This window comes from Lathyrus oleraceus, chromosome 2 (assembly GCF_024323335.1).
Source record: "Lathyrus oleraceus cultivar Zhongwan6 chromosome 2, CAAS_Psat_ZW6_1.0, whole genome shotgun sequence".
In the NCBI taxonomy this organism is placed as follows: Eukaryota; Viridiplantae; Streptophyta; class Magnoliopsida; order Fabales; family Fabaceae; genus Lathyrus; species Lathyrus oleraceus.
Window position 1 is genome coordinate 391,242,313 of NC_066580.1, and position 8,104 is coordinate 391,250,416.

The following is an 8,104-nucleotide window of genomic DNA, read 5'->3' on the forward strand; positions in this document are numbered from 1 at the left end:
GCCTTTTTTCCTTCCTTTGAAAGATGTCTTGGTTCAAGGATCCATGCTTGTGAATAGAGGGTTGAGTGTCTCCAAAGAATGACTTAAACAATTGAAAAGCAAAAGCAAATACTAACTTCTAATCAACAAACATTTGACTAACTTTTAATTTCAAGTCATTTACTTTGTGCACTTTAAATTCAAGTCATTTATCATTTGCCATTATTCATACCATTTAACTTGTTTACTTTAATGCCATTTTCACTTTGCTCACTTGAGCCATATCTTGTGATTATATTGTGATTGTATATACTTGTTTGTGTATTTTGTTTGTGTTTGTGACCTTTTGACCTTAATGTACATAATAACAACAAAAACCCTAAAAAAATGTGTGGACTGTTGGATTTGATCTGAGGCTTTGGACTTAGAATTAGGCAACATTCCCTATGCAAAAAGGACTTGGCCAATGTCAACTTTTCTGAAGTCAGTCATTATGAATTGAACTTTCATCTGAAGCAAGTATTGAGATCCCACTTGAGTTCATCTGCTACATGATCTTGATGCAAATGTTATTTTGAACATGTGACTAATGCCTTATTATGAGCCATTCAAAGGATTATTTCATCTGATACATGGGGAAGATTATGAAGAAGATCATGAAGTTGCTAACTTGGATGTGGCTATCTTTATTTGATGCCTTGCTCTTCTTGCTATTTGTGTAGTGATATTGCTTGATTCTAAAAGTCCAAGGGGAAATTGGGTTTCTATATGACATTCCTGTCTATTGAATTGCATCCCATTGGTCAGATCTTTTTAATTCTTAACTTTTAAATTCTTGCTTAGGATTAGTCTCTTCATCTCCTCCCACTTCTTAAATTTCAAATTCCTCCCCCATTTTAAAATCTTCTTTGATTGTGATTTCTAAACTTAAACTTTATTGCAAATTAGAAACTTTGGCCTTATGCCATTGCATTTTTCAAACTCTTATCTTAGATCAAACTTGTAAATGAGCTTAACCATACTTGACTTAAAATTTCAAAAAAAAAAGATAAAAAGAACTAACACTCAATCAAACTCTTTTAGGCCCATTATGCCTCTTTTAAGTTTAAATTTTTGTTAAAAGTAATCCACTCACTTTGAAATTGATACCACGAACTACGAGGTTTTGATCCCTCATTTTATGTTGGTACGTAGGCACAAGTCCGAAGGTCTTGTCAAACACAAAAAATATAATTAATGAATTCTTTTCTCATCCCCACACTCTATTTTATTGCAAGCATCTTTTATATCCAAAACACATGTACATACAACAAAGGGCTCCCTAGGAGTACCTAGGACACTTTGGGTGCTAACACCTTCCCTTTGTGTAACCAACCCCCTTACCTGTAATATATGGCATTTTATTAGTTTTGATTTAAAAACTTCTTATCTTTGGGTTTTGTTCGTACTTTTCCCTTTTCCCTTGGAAACAATAAAAGTGCGGTGACGACTCTGGTTTTATTAACGTTAAGTTTATCCATAGCTTAATGGTCATGAATTTACCGCTACAGGGACTACTTATTTATTAGTGATTAGACCGAAAATTGTATTAGAGGCGAAGTTATCTAGACATAATGAATGGAATTCCAAGATAGGGATGAGTTTGACACCTCAATGCCTGTAGTGGATAACATGCAGAGAATCATCGTAAAGATGGATGCAATGTACTTAAGACTCATTCAATTAAAAGCAGGGATTAGAATGTGTCAGGGAACCCTGTACACCTTATGTGAAAGAAACCAATTGAGTAAATTAATTAGTGGTGAAATTGAGATACTGTGATGATCATTAAAGGATAACTTATAATGAAGGATTCCTAAGGCAAGTTTCAAGAGATAAAATATAGGAATTGAAGAATTTTTAGTCAAGTAGATCTAAGGCAAGTCATGTCGATGATATGGAAGTACTCCAATCGGAAGGACAAGAAACACTGTATAGGAGAAGGTTTTACAAGTTTAAGGAGTCCTAGTGTGAAAGTTCTAGAGGTCTACAATTAAGTTAAGCCATAAATAATGGGAGAAACATAGTGCTTCATCATAGAATGATGATGGACATTAAATTTTCACGTCGAGACAAAGGGAAAAGTATTATTATCGGTGGAAGACACAATAAAGGCAAGTGTAAACTTTGGAATTCAAGTTGAGGGGTTCGAAGTTGGTGAAGCATGTGAAATGGAGTTAGCACCCAAGTCAAGCAGGTTTTGTGGGAACTGTGAATGACGTATCAATTCAAGGAGGAAATTATTTTAAGGAGGGAGATTGTGATATCCCAGCCTAAGTTGTTGCTTAAAAGGCCAATCATTCATATACTAATATAATCTGAAGGAAGAATATTAAATAATCATTTTTACCACAAAAGGCATTTTAGTCATTTCACAACAATTTAATAAAATTATACGCTTAATTAAGACTAATGGATGTCAGGGCCGTTTACAGACATTTTGGGGCTTTAGGCGAAAATGTTAAAGGGACCTTTTTTTATAAGAATTTTAAAGAGACTTAGTATATTATATAAAATATCAATATTAATCTTCTAGCTTTTTTAGCTGCAAAATCATTTATCAGAGTTTTATAATCAAACAATTCTAACACTTCACTTTCAATTCTAACTTACAGCAAAAATAATACACTTTGTCTAAATATTTAGAATAAACTAGCCATCTTCTATTATGTTTTTCTCCATTTTACAGTGATCGTTGATAACCCGATGAATAGAAATATCTTTTATTTCCATCTTTTGGATATTGAAAATTATCATGTCTGATATGACCCTTTTTTATCATTAAATCTCTAAATTTTCCATCAATATTTTTCCGTAGTCTTGGGTCATAAATGTTTGTAGGTACTTCATTAGAAGTGTTATTATGCTCAACATTCTCTTCTATTCCTATTTCTAAAATATTATCTTCTAGCTCTTGATTAAAATTATGACTATTTGTGTTGTCAGTATTATTTATATGTGATTGTTCTATCACATTTTCACCATTATCAGTATCATCTCTAGGTGGTTGTTATACACCATTGTCAGTATTATCTAACGGTCGTTGTTCTATCATATTTTCACCTATTAAACTTGCTTCTGCGTCCTTTTTATGAACAATAACAAATTTATCAAGACCACCACGTTGAGATTCAATTAGTTTTTAAACTTTTCATTTTTTTTTCAATTTTTCATAACCAGATTCATACTTTCTATTTGACATTTTCTTTCGTATATAATCAAAATAAAAAATTAACTAAATATTAAAGAAATAAAAATAAACTAAACTCTAAAATAAATATAGAAAAGTATAATCGATGAACAGAACGATAGAACCTGAAATTGAAAACAAACATAGATGAAAGACTTTGACGCTCCGTACGCGGGACGTCGAGATATATGCAATTTATAGGTGTTCAGAATCCATACGATGTCAAATTCAGAGAGGTTGAGCCGCAAAGACAAAGTTTGATCAATATACAATAGATTTCAAGGGAAGGAGAAGAAGAATTTTCTTTATGAACAGAAGATGAGCATATAAAAAAAACATGAAGAATGGAGTCTGGAGAGTGAGAGACGTTACTTAGGGAATTGAGATGGGTTAATAGGGAATTTTTTTTTGGATAAATAAAATACTTTAAATAACTTTAATTATGATATTGATTAACTTTTAAAAAGATGATATTTATCGACTAATTTTTAAGGAAGAGAGAGATTTCAAATTATTTTATTTTAATCAGTTAAAATTTGTTAATAATTAGTATTAATAAATATTTTGTTTGGGACTTAAAAATATAATTTTATGGGCCTTAGGCTAAATGCCGAATTTGCCTTGTGGCTTGCACGACCCGAATAGATGTTTAAGGATATATTTAAATATTAAACTAAGGAATTATGAACAAAATGGATAATATGAAATTTTAATTGATGTAAGGATATTTAGGGTATTTCATATTAGTAAGGGAAAAATGGTCTTTTAGAGCTTTTGGAAAAGCATATATGTTTGTTCCTTAGAAAAAAAATCACATTTTATCTTCCACGGGAGTGAAGGATAAATCTATTTTAATGTTTTACTTTGCCGCGTATGTTTGTTGAAAGTGCTATTTGAATTTTTCCATTACGAACATTAAACTAATGTAATAATATGAGAAGTTTTGTTACACTAAATTAATTTAAAAATATTATTCATAAACTATTTGATAAATAAACCTTCTATATATCAACAAAAATAAATAAATATTTCTGTACTACACTTAAGAATTAAAAAATAGTTAAAACTAATATTATTTTAACTTCTTTTTAAGAATTAAAATTTACTAAAAGTTATTTTGTATACTTAAATATTTTAACTTATATTTTATTTATTTTTACCACCATTTCCTTCTGATCGCAGTTGCAGAGAATCAATCTTCTAGCGTAATATATAAGTCATTTAATTTCAATTATATCAATTAAAATTTATTTTGTATTTAATTAATAAAATATGTTATACATGTTATATATATTAAAACATCTTCTCACAAAATATAAATTAGGTTCCTTATAAATTCATATTTTACTAATTCATAATCATCATTCAATGTGACACTAACTAAATCATACATCATAAAACATATTAATTAATCCAAGCATGTAGAATTTCAAGCCAAATGAATATAAAAAACAAATATTTATCATAAACTAATATATTAGAAAATACAAAATATTGATTTTAATCAATCTTTTATAAGTCATTTAATTTCAACTATATCAAATTAAAATTTATTTTATTAATTAAATAAATTATACATTTTATATATTAAAAATACTAAAAAATAACACAAGAAAAATTAAGTTTTATGTATTAAAATAAAAAATGTTTAAAAGGAATTTTCTTTATTAAAATATTTTTTGTTTTGTTTAAAATAAAATTGGAAGAGAAAAATGTTATTATTAGGAGTATAAAGGGATTGTATAAATATTGAATAATGGCCCAAGAAAAGGGATTGAAGTATGTTTGGAGTGAAACATAGGTTATATGTAGGTATGTATAACTATGTCTGAATTAATGTTGTCACCGAAGCATGTGTGTTGGTTTGAGTCTTCAATACGAGTTGAATGTATATAAATACCGACATCAGAGCACACCACACAACGAAGCTGGAATAGCTCAGTTGGTTAGAGCGTGTGGCTGTTAACCACAAGGTCGGAGGTTCAACCCCTCCTTCTAGCGTTTTTTTTTTACCTTTTCTCAATTCATTTTTTACTTCTATAACCCACGCCTCTGCATTATTCATATCTACCCACTCTTCCAACCACATTGAATTTAATACATTTCATAATCACCATTTATTTCTATACATTGCTTCATACACAAATCATTATTACTGCAATACTCTCTATAATATATTTTTATTTCACCAATATTTATGTTTTAACAATTTATAAATATTTTCAAAAATTTTAATTTTGAAATCTGATAAACCAAAACTAAATTATTTAATTTATTCAAAACTAAAAATATACAAAACATTTTAAATGAGTTTTAAATTTTGTAAAAATATCAATAATATTTTTATATAAACTTGCAAATCTAGTATCCTATATAGAAATTATATAAAATATTAATAATTTTATCTCATTATTAAAAAAAAATCCCGATAAATCATGAAGAAATGAACAACCTAATCTATCATACATTTCTAAATATTATTTAAAAAGAAATACTAAGTTTGGGAATCAAACTAAAATCCAATCGAAGAAATCACTAACATGTTCAAAGGAGGATTGTTTTGACTTTTTAAATCTTTGATCCCATCATGATTAACTGCTAATTTAGGACAGTCCAGAGTTAGTTTAACATAACATTTTGTTTTTAGAAAGTCTTTAGTTATTAGTTAATTAGGTGGTTATTATTAAATTAATTAGACATTGATTAATTTATATTAATAATAAAATTAATTGGAATTTTATTAATTTAAATTAAATTAATAAAATATTTATTAATTTATGTTGTTAATTAAATTAATTAGATTTTGATTAATTTATAATTTATTTATTTAGATTAGATTAATGACTTAATTATTATTAAGTTAATTAAATTATTATTTTAATTAGTCATAATTATTAAAAGTGAGGATGATATTGTTTGTTTAAGCCTGGTCAAAGTATTCAAGCCCAATTCAATTGGGTCAAACGATTGACCCAAGTCCATAACCCAACTAGATCAAGCACGACCCAAGTCTATCCTCCAAATCGGGTCAAACTCATGACTCGAGTTATCCATAACATCCCCAAACCTCAAAAACCCTAATTTTGTGTGCAATGGAAAGCAAAAATGGATCAAAAGTTGGCAAATTAAATTAATCAAAACTTTCTATTTTCATTCACAAATACATTACATAATACAAATTACAAGTAAAATTGGACCAAGTACATCCATCAAGTCTGAAAATCCTAATTCCTAAAACAATCAATTTACAACCTAACCAAATCAGATATCAATCAGATACAAAATTTCTTAAACAATCCATCTAATGAAATTACAGAAACCCTAATGGTCACTATAAAAACCTAAGGCTAAAACAAAATTGAGGACGGGAAAAAAATCCTAAAGCACTAAGTGATAGTTGCTGCAAACCGAACAAAATCCACCAAAGTTCTGCATCCAAAGACTTAGGGTTCTTCACCTTGAAGCCCTAAGGCAGATGAGAAAAGAGATGTTTTTATAATTTTTTATGTTTGCCAAGACTTCCTGAGTCTCATGCCTACGTACCAACAAAGTGCAATGGAGGATCAAAACCTCGTAGTTCGTGGTAAAAATAACAAAGATGTTTGTTTTGATTCAATTTTAATGAAAAGACATTTTGTCATTTTAAGGAGTATACTCAACTAGACACTCACAAGTATGAGAACTTTACATCGCCACAGAGAAGAGATTCAACTTTGATAAAGATCAACAAGTATGCCACTAACTCTCTTAGGTGGAAAAGAATTATCATCAATACTATGGAGATAGGAGAATTACATCTCAACTATGAAAATGACTCATGTCTAATACTTTGAGGAAAAAATTTAAAAGAAAAAGTGCACAAAGGGAACAAAATAGTTTGAATGAGTTTATGCATTTTTTAAGTCTTTTGAAATTTATTTGAATATGCTTAAGATGTATTAGCATTTATCTAAGAAAAGATTTTGAAAATTACTTGACAAAAGTCAAGGTTTATTGAGAAAGTGGTTCAAGTTTAAAAACAAGAAGGTTTTGGAAAAGAGAGAAAATTTTGAAAATTAAAGAAGGAGAGGAAAAGAAGAGACTATCCTAGAGCATAAAGTAAAAGTTAGGGAGGAAATATATAACAAGGAGATAACAGGCTTTATTACATAAGTCAAGCAAGAATTCCCTCCTTTGGATTAAGCCTCAGGCAAGTCAAATAAGCAGAGAATAATCCATGTATCACATGAAACCAAAGTAATCAAGCCAAGTCTTCAAAAGAAACCCAAAGTCAAAGGTATCATATGAATCCCAAGGTCTCAAATCACAAACTCCCAAAGCAAGGATCAAGCTCTTGGTTCTAAGTCCATAACTCCACAACAATGCTAAGGATAGTAACCACAAGTCCATGAATCAAGAGAACCAATTTTTTAGGGGTTTTTCCTTTATTAATATCTTTAAAAGAAAAATAAGTCCAAATGGACAAAGGAAAAAGAGCATAAGCATAAACAAAGGTCCAAGTGGACAAAGAGCAAACATGATATGAGATGCTAAAATAAAAGCATAAAGTAAATAACAAGAAATAAAGAGCATAAGATAAATGATATTAAAGTATAGTTAATACAATAAAATGTTTGTAAGTGATGTTAATAATCAAAAATAGAAAGATGATTTGTCAGTTTTTAGAGAACACTCAACTATTCACTCACAAGTATGAAAATATGGACCTTTACATCATCATGAGAAGGGCTCCAACTTGGATAAAATCAACAAGTATACCACTAGCTCTCATAGGTGAGAAAGAAACAATATTTTTTCCCACAATACCATGAGGAGTAGGAGACTTAAAATCTCATTTATGAAAATGACTTACTTTCCGGACAAATTTAGCGCTATGTTTAGAAATCGTAATTAGAC

General features: G+C 29.0%; 1 non-coding gene across 1 annotated transcript; it reads left to right on the forward strand.

Annotated features, from left to right (window-relative positions):
- Positions 1-5,135: 5,135 nt before the first annotated feature.
- On the forward strand, positions 5,136-5,209 carry TRNAN-GUU (transfer RNA asparagine (anticodon GUU)). Its single transcript has one exon. It is a non-coding gene; the product is annotated as a tRNA-Asn (tRNA).
- The last annotated feature ends 2,895 nt before the right edge of the window (positions 5,210-8,104 follow it).